The 15,003-nt window shown below is 38.2% G+C and overlaps 1 protein-coding gene across 1 annotated transcript in view; it reads left to right on the plus strand.

The window, feature by feature from the left end:
- Snd1 (staphylococcal nuclease and tudor domain containing 1) overlaps positions 1 to 15,003 on the plus strand; it is a 446,310-nt gene that overhangs the window by 179,368 nt on the left and 251,939 nt on the right. The window lies entirely within an intron of this gene.

The following is a 15,003-nucleotide window of genomic DNA, read 5'->3' on the forward strand; positions in this document are numbered from 1 at the left end:
AGTGGTCCAAACACAGTTTGTCTTATTGTGTCACAGTCTTAGAAGAAATTTCTTGAATAAATTATAATAAATCCTTACAGTCAGTCTATTCTCTATAAAGTAGTGAAATCTTGCTCAACACTGCCATGGAAGTGATCTTAACAAGCATTTTTTCCCAAGTAAAAAGTGACTAAAGATTACAAATTGTGTAGTTTTATTTAATTAGTTTTAAAAAATTTTATTGTCACTCTGATATACAGAGGGGTTACAGCATTATATGTAAGGTAGTGAGCACATTTCTCATTGAACTTGTTACCCCCTCCCTCACTTTTCTCCTACTTTCCCTCCCCCTCAGGAGCTCCCCCCAGTTGTACAGTTCATTTCCAACATATTGTCTTGTGAGTATCGCTGTTGCATTGGTTTGCCCTTTGTCATTTGTCTCATTGTTTTGTTGTTCCCCTTCCCTTCCCTTGTTCAGATAAATGTATATATAATACCCAGGGATCAAGAAAATGTGTAGTTTCATTATATGAAATGTTCAGAATAGAGAAATGCACAGGGACATGACTAGATTGGTGATTGCCAAAGGCTAGGAAGTTAGAAATGAGTAATTGTTTAATGGATGCAAGGCTTCTTTTTAGAGTGATGAAAGTGTTCTGAAATTAGATAAAGGTAGTAATTGCTGACTGAAGTGGTACAAGGTGTTTTTTTCTTGTTATTGTAAAGGTGATGTACAGAGGTTATAGTTATATAAGTCAGGAAATGAGTACATTTCTTTTTGGACAGGGTATTTGTCAATGTTAATGGTAGTTGGTATTTTGTATAGTATAAGAACACCACCACCAAAATGTAGGAGTCCCTTCATTGAAGAATCACATGCTTGCCTAGTGACTTCCTACTTCATGGAAAATCTTCTTAGGTAATCTTTCTCACTGTCAGTATGGACACAAGGACTTTGATAACATGCTTAATTGATTCAAGTCCCTTTTATAATTTCTCAGGCATTCGCTCCCATTTACCCAATCTGTATTGAAAATCTCCTACTCTTCTTTAAAAACTATTCCTGGTTGTTGCTGGTTGTTGCTGAGGGTGGGGGGTAGATAGTCTGAAATTCTCCTATAAATGTTTCTAAGGGTGCAGGAGCTTCCCGAGACACAAACTGTGCTTTTTCATATTATAATCTCTCTCCAGATGATCTGCTTCTCTGAAGCTCAGCTCCTCATGCCACATTCTATGCTTATCTCTGCATTACTTTGAGGAGAAAAAAAAACCCTACGAGATGATAGGTTTTATTGACTAAACTATGATGATTTAAGGAAACAGCATGTATTCAGGCTACTTTTCTACTAAAGGGGAACTGGATCACAAGGTACAAATGAAGAAGGGGTACAAGTTCTTCAACCTAGCAGTTCTTAGGACTAAAAAAGGAAGAGCCGACCAGGCTAGTCTGCTGCTGCAAAATGTCAGTCTATTGGCAAAGCAGAATTTTAGATCCTCTTCCACTCACTCCCCTTCTGACCTTAAGAAGGGCTAACGCTAGGTACAACAAGCATCAGCCTGTAGTATGAGACTGTTGGTGATCAGTGTGCCAAAATGCACTTCCTTGTTACATTGCAAGTAGGGAAAACATATGGCAGGCAGGTGGTGATGGCAGGATCATTATCAGCTCACAGTGAGATTGGCAGTTCATTTGCAGATAGTGATGCCCACCTGCCATGGCAACAGTACACCACTGGGCACCAGAAGTCCTCTGATCCTGTCCTTCTACTCGCAGTGCTTAGCCTGCTTGTCCCACATGATCCATACTGGTTGGCACACACTAATGAGCAGTGGCCATGGCCTCAGCATGGGAACTGCGGTGATACTAGATGACCAGCATTGATGAACCCTGGTTGAAAGCTGGTTTCATATTTTCTCTGTTGGTTTTATTGTTTTGTTTACATACTTACTTGAGCTTATTCTGCAAATTTCCTTAAAACGTAACTGCATTTCCACTTTAAAATGTAATTTAAAATTTTAACCTTAACTTTGTGCTGGTAGTTTATACTTGTAATCCTAGCTACTCAGGATGCTAAGACCTGGAGGATCATAGTTTGAAGCCAGCCTGGGAAGGAAAGTTGGAAAGACTCTGTTAGGAAAGATCAAGCGGACTCCAAGGGAAGAAAGAATACAGAGATCTCAGCAGACCGAAATCAAACTTGAATCATTGCTGGCAAAGGGTGCCTATTAACACTGAACAGAGCTCGTGATAAAAGGGGCCCGGCAAGTGGGGTGGTGTACCATGGTTTAAGTATAGTCAAATCAGGCAGCTGTGGCAAAAAGGTTCTGCCTGGGACAAACGGACCAGGTGAGGCTTTTCTGAGCACTGTTCCAAGTTTCTGGTGGGAGCAGGGCCAGTGGGCCAGGAAGGCAGCCATTGGGTTATGAAAGATTTCCATCAGACTCTACCTGCAATTAGCCAGAAAAATGTTGGGCCAGAGGTGTGGCTCCCATTGTAGAGTGTCAATTGTGTTGAATAAAGCTGAGGGGAGAGTATGAAGCCCTGAGTTCAAGCCCCAGTACTTGCAAACAACAAAATAACCCTCAACAGAAACGTACAATGAAATGAAATTGCCCTATATATATATATATATCTTCAAATTTTCTGTTCTTACTTTCATTTCCCACAATAGGACTGTGTTGAAAATACCATTGTGCAGTAGCTTTTTATATACTGTATTTCTGTAGTAGATTTTAGCCATCTCCCTTATTTTCAAACGCTTCGTCATCATCATTGTTGAGAAATGCTAGTAGTACAACAATGAAAAAGAAATAGGGTCTGTCTACATTAAACTCTTTGTCTCAGTTTGCAGTTATGCATCAGTGTAATATGACACTGCTTTTGTTAGCTACTTTTGTTTTGATACTGTGAATTTTAGAAGTGGAATTGTTAGGGCAGAGTAAATCCACATACTAAATGTTAGTACAGTTGACATCTTGACCTCCAAAGAAGTAATAGTTTCGGTTCCTGACAATGCTGGCAAGTACTATTGAGAGAAGCTCATGAAAATTATAGGTTTAATTGACAAGAGCATGGGTGAAAGTAATTCAATTCAGTATCTGGAGAACTAGATAGAAGTTGGAAAACTGTGATGGGATGTACTGAAAATTCTCAAAGGATAAATCTATAGGTGACAGATCTCGTAGGGAGGCTAATTCCTCATGGAGGAACTATGTCAAAGCATATGACATAAAAAGACTTTCGCAGTTTCCTAGGAAGTCAATAAAGGGTAGTCTTAGCCCTCTTCTACAGGATACTCTTAGAAACTTGTGGTCTCTATACATGCAACTGTGCCTACAATGTTGGCTTTCCTTTTAAAAAAATAGAGGGAAAAGTTTTTCATATTCTAAGAATGGTGGGCTATTTTGCCTGATATAACTTTGATCTCTTTTCCTTTATTTGCTGGTTTTTGGACTTGAATTCTAATTATTAATGGTTTGGGGAAACTACCTGCTGTGTCCTCTAGATGCAACTAAGAGATTCCCAGTTGAGAAGATTTTGACTTAGCGTTGCTTAATATTTTCCTGGGTTAGGCTGCCTAGCTGATGTTAACTTCTGGAGTTGTGGATGGTGCAGTCTAGTTGTCTTAAGATGCATATAGTGTAAGTGATGGTTAAGTGTATGGTCACATTGGTGTGCACTCCTCACCATCATCCATCTCCAGAATTTGCTTATTTTGTAAAACTAAAATGCTATATTCATCAAACACCTTTCCTTCCAGCCCCTGGCCACCACTGCTTTATGAATTTGTCTACTATTGGTACCTCAGTATCCTTTTTTTTATAAGTAATACTTTTTTGTGACTTAACATAATGCCCCTGAGTTTCATTCATATTGTAGCATGTCAGAAGTTCCTTCCTTTAATATTCCCAGGTATGTACATACAGGATGCCCATCTTATTCTTAAGTGTATTACACATTGTTGGGCCAAGTATGATTACACATAATAATAAATAAAAATAAAAGAAATTAAAATAAAACTTTTCAAGTCCGTAGAGTTAGTCCCTTGTTATTGTCAGTAGTTTTCTTCCCCTTAATTTTACAAAAATCTGCCTTTAGAAAAGTAAATAGTGCCCAAACATCAAGGTAAAAATAAATTTGCTTAATTTAAATGATACAGTAAAAATGTACATTCAAAAGGTGGCATACCTCAGGGTAAGTGTGGCATTATGGGAAAAATGAATCAAGCATGTTGCAGTATAGTGCAGAACTCAGTGTCCTGAGTAGCTGCAGCTTTTCTTCAGCAGTGGTCTCCTTGGAACCATACTTCTACAGATCCTAAGGGTCTGCCTAAGGTACCACATTTTGTCTATCCACTCATCAATTCATGGATATTCCTCTTGCTTCCACTTAGGCAGAATAAATTCTGCTGTGACCATGAGTACTTCTCCTTGTGACCCTGCTTTCCATTTGTTGTTACATACCCAGAAGTGAATTGCTAGATCAGATGGGGATTCTGTTTTCAATTTTTAAGGAACTTCAGCAATTTTTCTTGATGTCTCTGATAACAGGAGTGAAAACTGTTGGACTGGGAGATGACATGCTTTTCGATGTAGATAACTTGAGCTGATTTATATCATAAATCTTGGCTGTTTGAGATGTACAAACTGCATCCAACTGAGTCTTACTCTCCAGTGATAACTGCCTACTTTCTAAATATGCATGCATGTTTGTGGGGTAGGACTTGTATATATGATATAGAAGTGTGGCTTCTAGTCAAGAGAGATGAACTTGGAGATGGACAGATTTGGTGCAGGCTATTCTTGAGTCAGTGGCTATGCTCTGTACTCCGTGCCTTTGATCAGAAACCTGGGCCCAGGTGCTCTAAGTTCTGATTGAGACCAAGGGGAAAGTGCTAAGTCTACAACAAAATAAAAGTCCCATTGCAGGCTGGGAATGTTGCTCAGTGGTGGTGCTCTTACCTACCATGCTTGAGGCCATGGGTTGGATCCCTGACACCACAAAAGAAAGGTCCATGTTTTGACACCTGGATATTTTGGAATGATTTTTTTTGGGGGGAGGGAGAGTGGTCAGTTGTGGGGCTTGAACTCAGGGCTTGGGCATTGTCCCTGAGCCTCTTGTGCTTAAGATTAGTGCTCTACCAATTGAGCCACAGCTCCACTCCGGTTTTTGAGTGGTCAATTGGAGGTAAGAGTCTCATGGGGACGTTTCTGGCCTGGGTGGCTTCAAACTGTGAACCTCAGATCTCAGCTTCCTGAGGAGCTAGGATTATAGGCTTGAGCCACCTGGCTCCCTGCTGGAATGATTTCTTTGTTTTTCTTTCTTTCTTTCTTTTTTACCCATCTTAGGGCCTGAACTCTGGGCTTGGGCACTGTCCCTCAGCTCTTCAGCTAAAGGCTAGCACTCTACCACTTTGAGCCACAGCGCCACTTTGAGTTTTTTCTGCTTATGTGGTGCTGAGTAATCAAACCCAGGGCCTCATGCATACAAGGCAAGCACTCTACCACTGAGCCACTTTCCCAGCCCCTGGAATGATTTCTTAGCCACAAAGTTGATGATCTGTACACAAAGTGATCGATCATGAGGCTATTCTTTTTTTTACTAGTATACATTAGTTGTATAAGGGAAGTTTCATTGTGACATATATGCCAATGTATGCCAGCCAGCTTCCCCCCTCCCCTTTCCCCCTCTTTTTTCTGTCAGTCGTGTGGCTTGAACTCTGGGCTTAGGTCTTGTCTCTCAGCCCTTTAGCTCAAGGCAAGCCCTCTACTGCTTGAGCCATATCACCACTTCCGTTTTTCTGGTGGTTATTGAAGCTAAGAGTCTGATGGACTTTCCTGCCTGGACTGGCTTTGATCTGTGATCCTCAGATCTTAGCCTCCTGAGTAACTAGGATTACAGGCATGAGCCATCAGTGCCCGGCTCAATTTCCCATCTTATCACTCATTCTTATCCCATTCCCTACTTCTTAAAACACAATTTCAACAAGTTTTATCATTCTCTTTTTCGAACATGCAAATAAACATTCACCTTTTTCCTACAGTAGCCTTTCTCCCACCACTGATAGATCCTTTTTCCTACAGACTGCTTTACTTTCTTGTCACTCTTGTGTGTGTATGTATGTATGGATGTATTCACTGTGGTTTTTAGACATGCATATATTAAATTTTGCTCAGATGGACTATTCTATGTGTCTTTGGCAGACATTCTAGAAAAATGATTGCAGTTATTGTCATAATTCTTCTTTGAGGTCATGGTACAGTTCTGTACCATTTTACCTTTGGTTTTGAGTTGACTTCACATGAATGCATATTCCCTTTTCTTAATGACTTCTCAATGTTAGCCTGCGGGCCTGCTTGAGAGAGTGCTTTATACCATGCTGAATGCAGGTAGCTTTCCCATACTAGCTTTTTTCACCCAAGCAATACCTAGCAGAGCTGTGGCAATTTATTGGAACTCTTAGCTGGATGAATATTTTACTCCCACATTTATTGCTTAAATTTCTCAATTTGGCCTCTTTATTAATGGAAACATTGCAAATGTTCATAAATGGTTAGATATTTATAGAGGAAATGTAATATAACCTTTTATTTTTATCCATTCTCAGTGATAAGCCCCCTTCCCTCACTAATTCTTTCTACTACTGCTGCTTTTTTAAAGACTGGGTGACATTGTATGTATTCTCCACGAAGGCGTTAAGTGTCTCCATGTTTTCATACTGTTTATGTGGCTGGAACTCCTCCAGGGAGACTGCTGGACAAAGTGATTTAATTTCTCCCGACTGCTGGTGACCTTGGAAATTTTGGGTACAGATGACTTTGATTGACACTGGAGAAGAGAAAAAAGACCCACCCTAGAGTTCCAGCCCTCTAGAGGAGAGGGCAATGATGACAGGTCTCTGTGATAGAGAAAGCAGGCAGGTGCATGTGGTACAGGGCCAGTTCTTGGTCATTCTTCTGAGGCTTCAGTATTTCATCTTAGGGACAATCAGTGTGGTATTAAAAGTAGGAGTTATGCCAGTGACATAATAACAGATTACCACAAACCTAGATTAAACTCCTTAAATATACTTGTAGGGTTATAAGGATTGAAAAATCAAGAGGTTTTAATGAAAATGCTGGTGGCTGTGAAGTCATTTTCAAATGGTGGTGTTTACTTTTTCTTTAAGGTCCCCATCAGATTTAATGAAAAATATTTGTAATTATTAGCCCTGTATTTCCCTGTTGATTTTTGTATGTGTATGTGTCTATTATCTGCCCCACAGTTAGCAGTACAATATATTTTCTGGTCCTGTTCTTATGTTTCTTGTCAGGTTGTTATCACTATTTGTAGAAATGTTGGCCAGTCTGGAATAGCCCCTTATATAAAATGTTTTACTGTAATGTTTTAGATTTTATGCTTGTGCATGCATCTAATTAAATACTTACCGTACTGGAGGTTTATCTTTAAGCAATGAGGTCCATTTAAATGAGTGTCTAATGTCAGGTAGGGACACTTAACATTTCCTCTTGCTCTGTATTAATCTGTATTTTACCTCTTCCTTCAGTACAGATGAAAGCATCTGCCCATCTAGGTATTGGGGCAGTGGATTGATACAGGAGACTTGTTTTTTTTTTTAATCAAAAATGCATCAAATAAGGAAACTGACTATGGGTTTGTGAAAGTTTATAAGCACTCTAGGTTACCAGTCCATTGATGAAAATGAAATGTGCTTAAAAATAGTTCTGACTGGTAGAGGTGGGAAGCGTGATTATAGATGGGAGAGCAGCAAAAATACATCAAATAAACAACCAGCCTTAGCACCTAATTACAATGATTTGGAAGTGGGTATTCCAGAATACATTTAGCCTGGATGGGAGAGGTAGTCCAGAAGCACTGGTTTATGTACCTTAATCATTGCATTGTATCTAAGACAAAACGTGTATAGTGATGAATACAAAAGTTGTTTTGATGTAAGAGATCAGGGTTCAACAAAAGTCTGAATAGAACAAATAAACTTCAGCTTTTTTATAGTTATAAAATTTGATAAAAATAGTTATTTGTAAATAGTACCCATAATCAACAATAGCCTTAATTTTAAAAACCAAGGTAGAAGCTTCTATAACTGGGTTGACAAATCACAGGTTAATTTTAAAAATCCAATTATGGGAATAGTAAAAGTTGTTGAAAATATGCCTTCACCTAACTGTTGATTCAGAACTATGGCTTACAGTGATAAAGCATTTGTTTAGCATGTTCACCTCCCTCCCTGAGTTTTATCCCCAACATAACAAAAATTAAAAACCAATGAAGAAAACCTCTATTGAGTAGAAGTATTTTACAATGGTAGTTTTCTTACTAGAGGATTTTTTTTTCTGTCTGTGTACAAATTTATCCTGTCATCAGAAATTGTTTTTTGGAACTGAAAATGTATGTGGCATATTTTTCCAGTCTAGTCAGGTAATACCAAAAAGAAAATGAAAGATAAACATTTTACTTTTTTTCTCCCATTTCTCATACCATATTTTGTCATTCTTGGTTTAAGAGTATTCATAGGAGCTATAAAATGTAAGTCAATATCAGTTCACAAGAGGAAAATAAAGGAGGAAGTTAGAACCAGAATGTAGGATGATAGAGGAACAAGGCACTCAGAGTTGTAGGAGATATGTTGGGAATGAAGAGTATGAAATTGCCCAGACCATCACTATGTGTGGTGAAAATTGATGTGTGCTATACGCCTAAAATACTAAAAACTCACTACCAAAAAACTAGTGAAATATTGGTTTTATATTGTTTATGGTTATAATTTATAAGTTATCTTTGTTGCTGCTAGGAAAATTTAGCATAAATGTGTGGCTCTGATTGGTGACACTCATTAGATTCCTCCCCTCACAATGCTTTTCTAACAAGCAGGAAAGGTTGACACTGTTTTTGCTTGAATTGGAGTGGGTCACTTTGCTGGGAGGTAAGCTGAGAGCATGCTCAGAGACATGACCCATAGACCCTGTCCATACAATTAATTTGGAAGCTCTTCCATGCTTAGATGTATAATTGACAGGTGTTTGAAAATATTTGGAAGTATCTATCGCTTTTAGAATTTTTAGAGTAATTATGTAAGGTACTTTTAGTAAGGAGAAAAGGTGAAGAATACATAATTTAACTACTGTATAGCAGCATTATATGTGAGGTTTACCAAGTCCAAAGCATGTAAAAAGAAGGGCCTTGTCTTCCTCATTTTGCTAAGCACAGAAGTATTTTGTCCAGAATACGTCTCGTTAGTTAACCTATAATTAAGATGGTTCACAGCACTCACTTCAATTATCTTAGTAAATAAAATATCCAATAACTGGTACCTGCAGAATTAATCTGTAAAACATCTAAATAAATACCAAGTACTATATCATTCTTTAAAATAAACTCTACTTATCTCTAAGTTGGGATGAATATGTATGAGGTACATAGTCTTGTTTGCTGTGATTCCTTAAGGAGAAAAGTATATTTAATTGAGTCTTTCTAATGATTTCAGGCGTGTAATGATTTAAGTCAACATGTATCTTACTTATGCATATGTGTGGGTGTATTTGTTTATTTATTGCATGCATACCTATTTAGCACTTACTCTGTGCCAGGCACGGTTGTAAGAAAATAAGTTAATCAGAAATAAATGACACTTCCATGGAGCATACCTTCAGTCATACTCTGTTCCAAATACTGCGCTGACATTGATGCTTTTCTTCCTACCAGAGTAAGATGGGCACAGCTGTCTGTCTTATGAGGAAGCACAGGATGCTAGGTGACTTTTCCAAGTTCATGCAGCTGCTCTGTCAGATTACCGAAAACACACCCGGCATCCTGGTTATTCCCTGTCTATGGTCTTCCCCATGCTGTGTAAACTCTTCACTGATTTTTAGTTTTAGGCAGCATGAATTACATTTAGGCCCAGATGGTATTTTTTCTCTCTCTCAGGTGTGCACAGAGGTTTTTCCATAACTTCCAAAAATTTTGTCATGAAAATGGTCATAAAAGAGCTTATTTCTTGAGGCAGAATATTTATTCCATCTTTCTGTGAATTTATGATTGGCTGTGTGGAATAATGAGTGGGATATTATGGTAATTATGCAACATAGCTTCTCAATAGCACCATTTTTTATTAAAACATCTCAGGCTATGACATGGAAATGTTGTCACTGGACAATTGTTTTTCTGTGTACCTCATCTTTAAAGTTTAGGTAGTTGACATTTTATCACTCAATTATCTTCATCAACATCAAAGTCTATGAAAGAGCCCTTGGTGATTTGACATTAGCAATTAGTGTAAAGAATATACATAGACTATTATTATTCTATGTATAAAGTATATACAGAATATATAGAATTTTATAAGTGTGGTCCAAAGCAATTTTGCTATACTGAACTGCTCCCAGGCTTTACAAGAGACAGACTGGATTATAAATGCAGACTAAACTTGCCATCTTAATGGACCAAGGGTGAATCATAGTGTCTACTATCCTTTCTTTAAGATTCTCTTGGACAAAAACAATTAATGGTGAATACTACAGTGTATATTTTTGCTTGCTTAATCTTTCATGGTAGCTGGTTTTATTTGGCATGAGAACATATCACAAATTTCAGTATAGTTCTTCTATCTTAGTCTTCTGTCACCATATCTGCAGTTGAAATAACTACACTTTTGTTACATGAAAGAACAGAATCAGAAAGTGGACCTTAAAATGCCTAACCTCCTCATTCCAAAGTTGTCCTTCCAAATTTTATGTTTGAAAGAGTCCCTGATCACATATATTCATTCATTCATGCAATAAATATTTACCTTCTACTTTGCAAACCAAATGCAAGATCTCTTGGTGAATAAAAGAAGTCTCCTCCTGGTGTATACTATCAGTGTTTTAATTATAATAAATGCAAAGTGGAATTTACAAAGATTTAATAGGATACACTGCATCCTATCTGGCCAAGTTATCTTTTATAATTCTACCATGAGATGATACCATAAAGTTCCAGTCTAGTGCTCTCCTTTGTCAGATGAGGAGAAAATAAGACTCAGCAATGTTACATGACTCATTTGCCAGAAAGTGACAAGTAGAACCTAGCAGGAGCCCAGGGCTCCATGTGGTCATTACCATAAACAGGTCTGAGATTCTGGGTCAGTTGTATAACCTTTGGTTGCATATGTAAAATACTTGCATTTCAAGTATTTCAGGTGCATCTTTGCTTCAAAACAGAGGACCACTTGTGTATAATTAATGTCTGCTCTTTAACTCATGCCAGGCCATATGGACATACAAACCGTAAATTTACGTTATCATTTATTCAGACGATATTACCAAGATTCCTAGTCATTTTCATTGAACCTGTTTAAACTTCATCTCTTTTCAAGGTGATTGACATGTCAGTGATGAATAGCTACAGATAAAAAAACTGCAAGATAGAGAAACACATCTTAGAATCCACATGAGAGGGACATGTATGCTAATTACGCATTGACTTTAATTCCTGGTTTGTCATAGTTGCCTGCAGGTGTGTGTCTTGGCTATGTGTTGTTCTCAGGGCCTCATTTATATTTGAGATTTTCTTTAATAATGTTGCATCCACAAAGAGCTCTTTAATCTTGGACTCATTTGCAATTCTCTTTCTCTTGATATTGGAAATAATTAATTGGCAAATTAATGTAGTTGTTGTTTCTTTAGTTATTGATGATTGCAGGTTGTAGGGTTTTTGTTTTTTGGATATTTTTTCTTTCTACTTGGGTTTTGCTTGTTTTGTTTGTCTTGTCTTCCCATGTATTTCTTTAGAAGACCGTTCTGGGACAAGCTTGTTGGCTTGGGTGGTGTACAGATGTTCACTTTTGGCTTGTTGTTGTCACTATTGATGCACAGAGGTGTGGTGTTTGTACTGAATAGCTGTGGTCCACCCCTCACCCACCCATCAGTGGCTGAGGAGGAGGCTTGGCATTGGCAGGTACAAGGTAACCTTGAGATTCACTTAGTTTATTTTTAAGCAGGAATGATTTTTTTTCCTCCTCTGCTAATAGAATTGAGGACTTGAGCTCGTTAGATGCATTGTGTGAAAATACAAGGATACGTGGACCTTCGTCATCTCCACATATTTGTTACATTCCCACTCAGTGCCCTAAATTGGATGATGCCCTGTGGCTATGCCCTATTTAAACTTGCCCCAGAGATACTGTGCATTCCATGGTTTGGCCACCCTTGAACTTCGCTTACACTTGTGATTTCCTCTGTAGTTCTTGGCCTGACTCCAGATCTCTTGTTGCTTTCTTGGCGTCTTCCAGCTTCTGCAGGTTAGCTATAGGGCCTTGACTGAGCAGTTCCAAATATATCAGCTTAGACATTGTGAATATTTCTCCCAGGCATCTGAGTCATCCATGACGTTCTATGCAGCCTTCTCAGGCCTGGCCTCTTCAGTGGCCTCTGGTAAACTCGGGTCAGTGCATATTGGGAAACTGCTTCATATGAGGTAACAGTTGTTTAATCCCCCTGTTTGATCATATTCCTCATTTTTACCTGAGTCCTTAGCTTTACAGAAGTTGGTAAGTCCCTAGTAACAATCTTGATGTAGATACATGATTTGAGGGGTCATCCTTCAATTGTGTTGTTTTCTTTGTTTTTAAAAGGAAGGTTCAACTTTAGCCCCTAATTAGCCTAGTCTTTGATATAGGTACTTTTTGGCTTCAAAAATATGATATGTGAGTCTTAAAATATGTTATCTGACAGTTGGATTTTTTTTTTTTTTAATATTCTGTCCTGTTGCTTAAACTCAAGGCCTGGACACTATCCTTGAGCTTTTTTGCCCAAGGCTAGCTTTCTATACTTGAGTTACATTTCCACTAACCAGCAGTGTGGGCAAACTCAATGCTTATGTATGTGCTGTCTTTATGCTGGGTGGTAAGAAGTGAAGATATATTTTATTTAGAAGAGAGATTATAGTGGTGGTAGCTGACACCTGTAATTTTAGCTACTTGTGAGGCTGGGATTGTTGGGATTGCAATCCCACATAGTTGGCCTCTATCCTGTCCTGTGCTAGGGTAGGAAATGAGACCCTATCTCAAAATAACAAGCAAGAATCATACCTGGGGTGTAGTTCAGCCGCAAAACGCCTGTCTAGCAAGTATGAAAAACTTTGTTCAAACTTTGAACAAAGGTGGGGAGGAAATCTTGGACAGTAGAGGTGGCCAACATAATATCTTCAGTGTAGATATGTAAATTGTTATGACTTTACCAAAACCAAGCATGAAGACATGTTTACTAATTAATCCCATATACTTGTTTCTTGAGATACATGAGCATAAGATAAATGGTAACATGAGAAAAATTACTGCGTAGTATGACCACAGCTGTTTATTTCATACATGGTAGAATTAAATGGTTTTCCCATTTATAACCTTTTATTTGTATGCATGTTTTTAAAATTCAAAATGATTCTTATTGTCTGCCTTATCCTTGATGTAGCTGCCACCCCCCAAGAAAACTTCTTCCTAACTCCAACTGTGTTGCTATTGGACCTAGTTACCTGTGTCATTCTGATTTACACACTGTTAAATCAATTCCAAACATCTTTGTGATTGTCATCTTGTTCTTACTAGTTCTTAACTTGGTCCAAGAGAGGATAGTATGACAGGCCAACAGTCCATCCAATCTTTCTGGAAAGACAGGTCATGTTGTGCGTGACAGGACTGGGCTTTTAACTCAGTGCCTCTTGCCTGCAAGGCAAGTGCTCTGTCATTTGAGCCACATCCCCAGTCCCAGGTCATAGAAGTACTTAGGGGTTTTCATAGAAATGGTTAAGGAACTGTTTTTCCGTAATATCTGGCAGTGCCACAGGAATATTGCACACCTCTTCAATCAAGTAGAATTTCTGTGGGGCTTCATGTGCTCAGCCATTTGATCTTTTTTGGATTAGCATCTTTCTTTTTAAAACAGCCCTTAAAAAAGAGTTTTAGGTTTGTAGCAAAAATGGAGCAGAAAGTACAGAGATTTCCATGTTTTTCTGCCCTATACTTGTACTACAGTATCCCACAACAGAGGGATGTAATTGTTCTGGAAGCTGATGAATCATTATCACCCCAAGTCCATGGGCTTCCATGTTTGATATTATACCAGCTACGGGTTTCTACCATTGTATAGCAATATATAATTTACTATTGTAACAGAATATAGAAAGAATAGTTTCATTGCTCTATAAATCCTCTGTGCCCTGGCCATTTATTGCCCATTCCCACCTACCCCTAGCCACTGGTGTCCGCTGATCTTTTCTGGTGGACTTCTTTCACTTAATTATGTGCATTTACAATCCTCTGTGTCTATTCATAGCTTACCAGCTCATTAGTTTTAGCATTAGATCCATTGCCTGGATGTTCCACAATTTATTTATTTACTGATGGCATTATGGTTGTTTCTAAGTGTTGGTAGTTCTCAGCTATGTTAACATCCATGTTCAGGTTTTTATGCTAAATTTTTGGCTCTTTCAAGTAAATTCCAAGGAGCTACCTTTACATTCTTGAATCAGATGGTAAGGGTATGTTTAGTTTTGTAAGAAACCAGAAAACTATCTTCCAAATGGTTATACCATTTTGCACCAGAGGGTGAATGAGAGGTTCTGTGACTGTATATCCTTGCAAAGCATTTGGTGGTGTTAGTGATCTGGATTTTGGAGAGTCTGTAGTGGTGGTTAAATTAGGTACTTCCCCCCAAAATTGTTTTGAGGTGATGGAAATGGAACCTGGGTCTTTGCCATTGTTACCAAGTACTGTACCAATAGTGCACCCATATTTCATTGTTTAAATTAGCAGTTCCCTTACTGCATATGTTGTGGAATGTCTTTGCTATTGGTATGTTCTCTATGAACTGTTCAGGGTTTTTTGCAGTAATTTCCTTATCATTCAGTTTTAGAAGTTCATTGTATATTTTGAGAAACTAACCCTTAGCCTTTGTCTTCTGCAAATAATTTCCCTGTGTGCTACTTGCTTTTTTTTTGTAAACATCTTAGATATAGAAAATCCAATTGAG

Source organism: Dipodomys merriami, unplaced genomic scaffold (assembly GCF_024711535.1).
Source record: "Dipodomys merriami isolate MVZ:Mamm:240054 unplaced genomic scaffold, mDipMer1.0.p SCAF_5, whole genome shotgun sequence".
NCBI lineage: Eukaryota > Metazoa > Chordata > Mammalia > Rodentia > Heteromyidae > Dipodomys > Dipodomys merriami.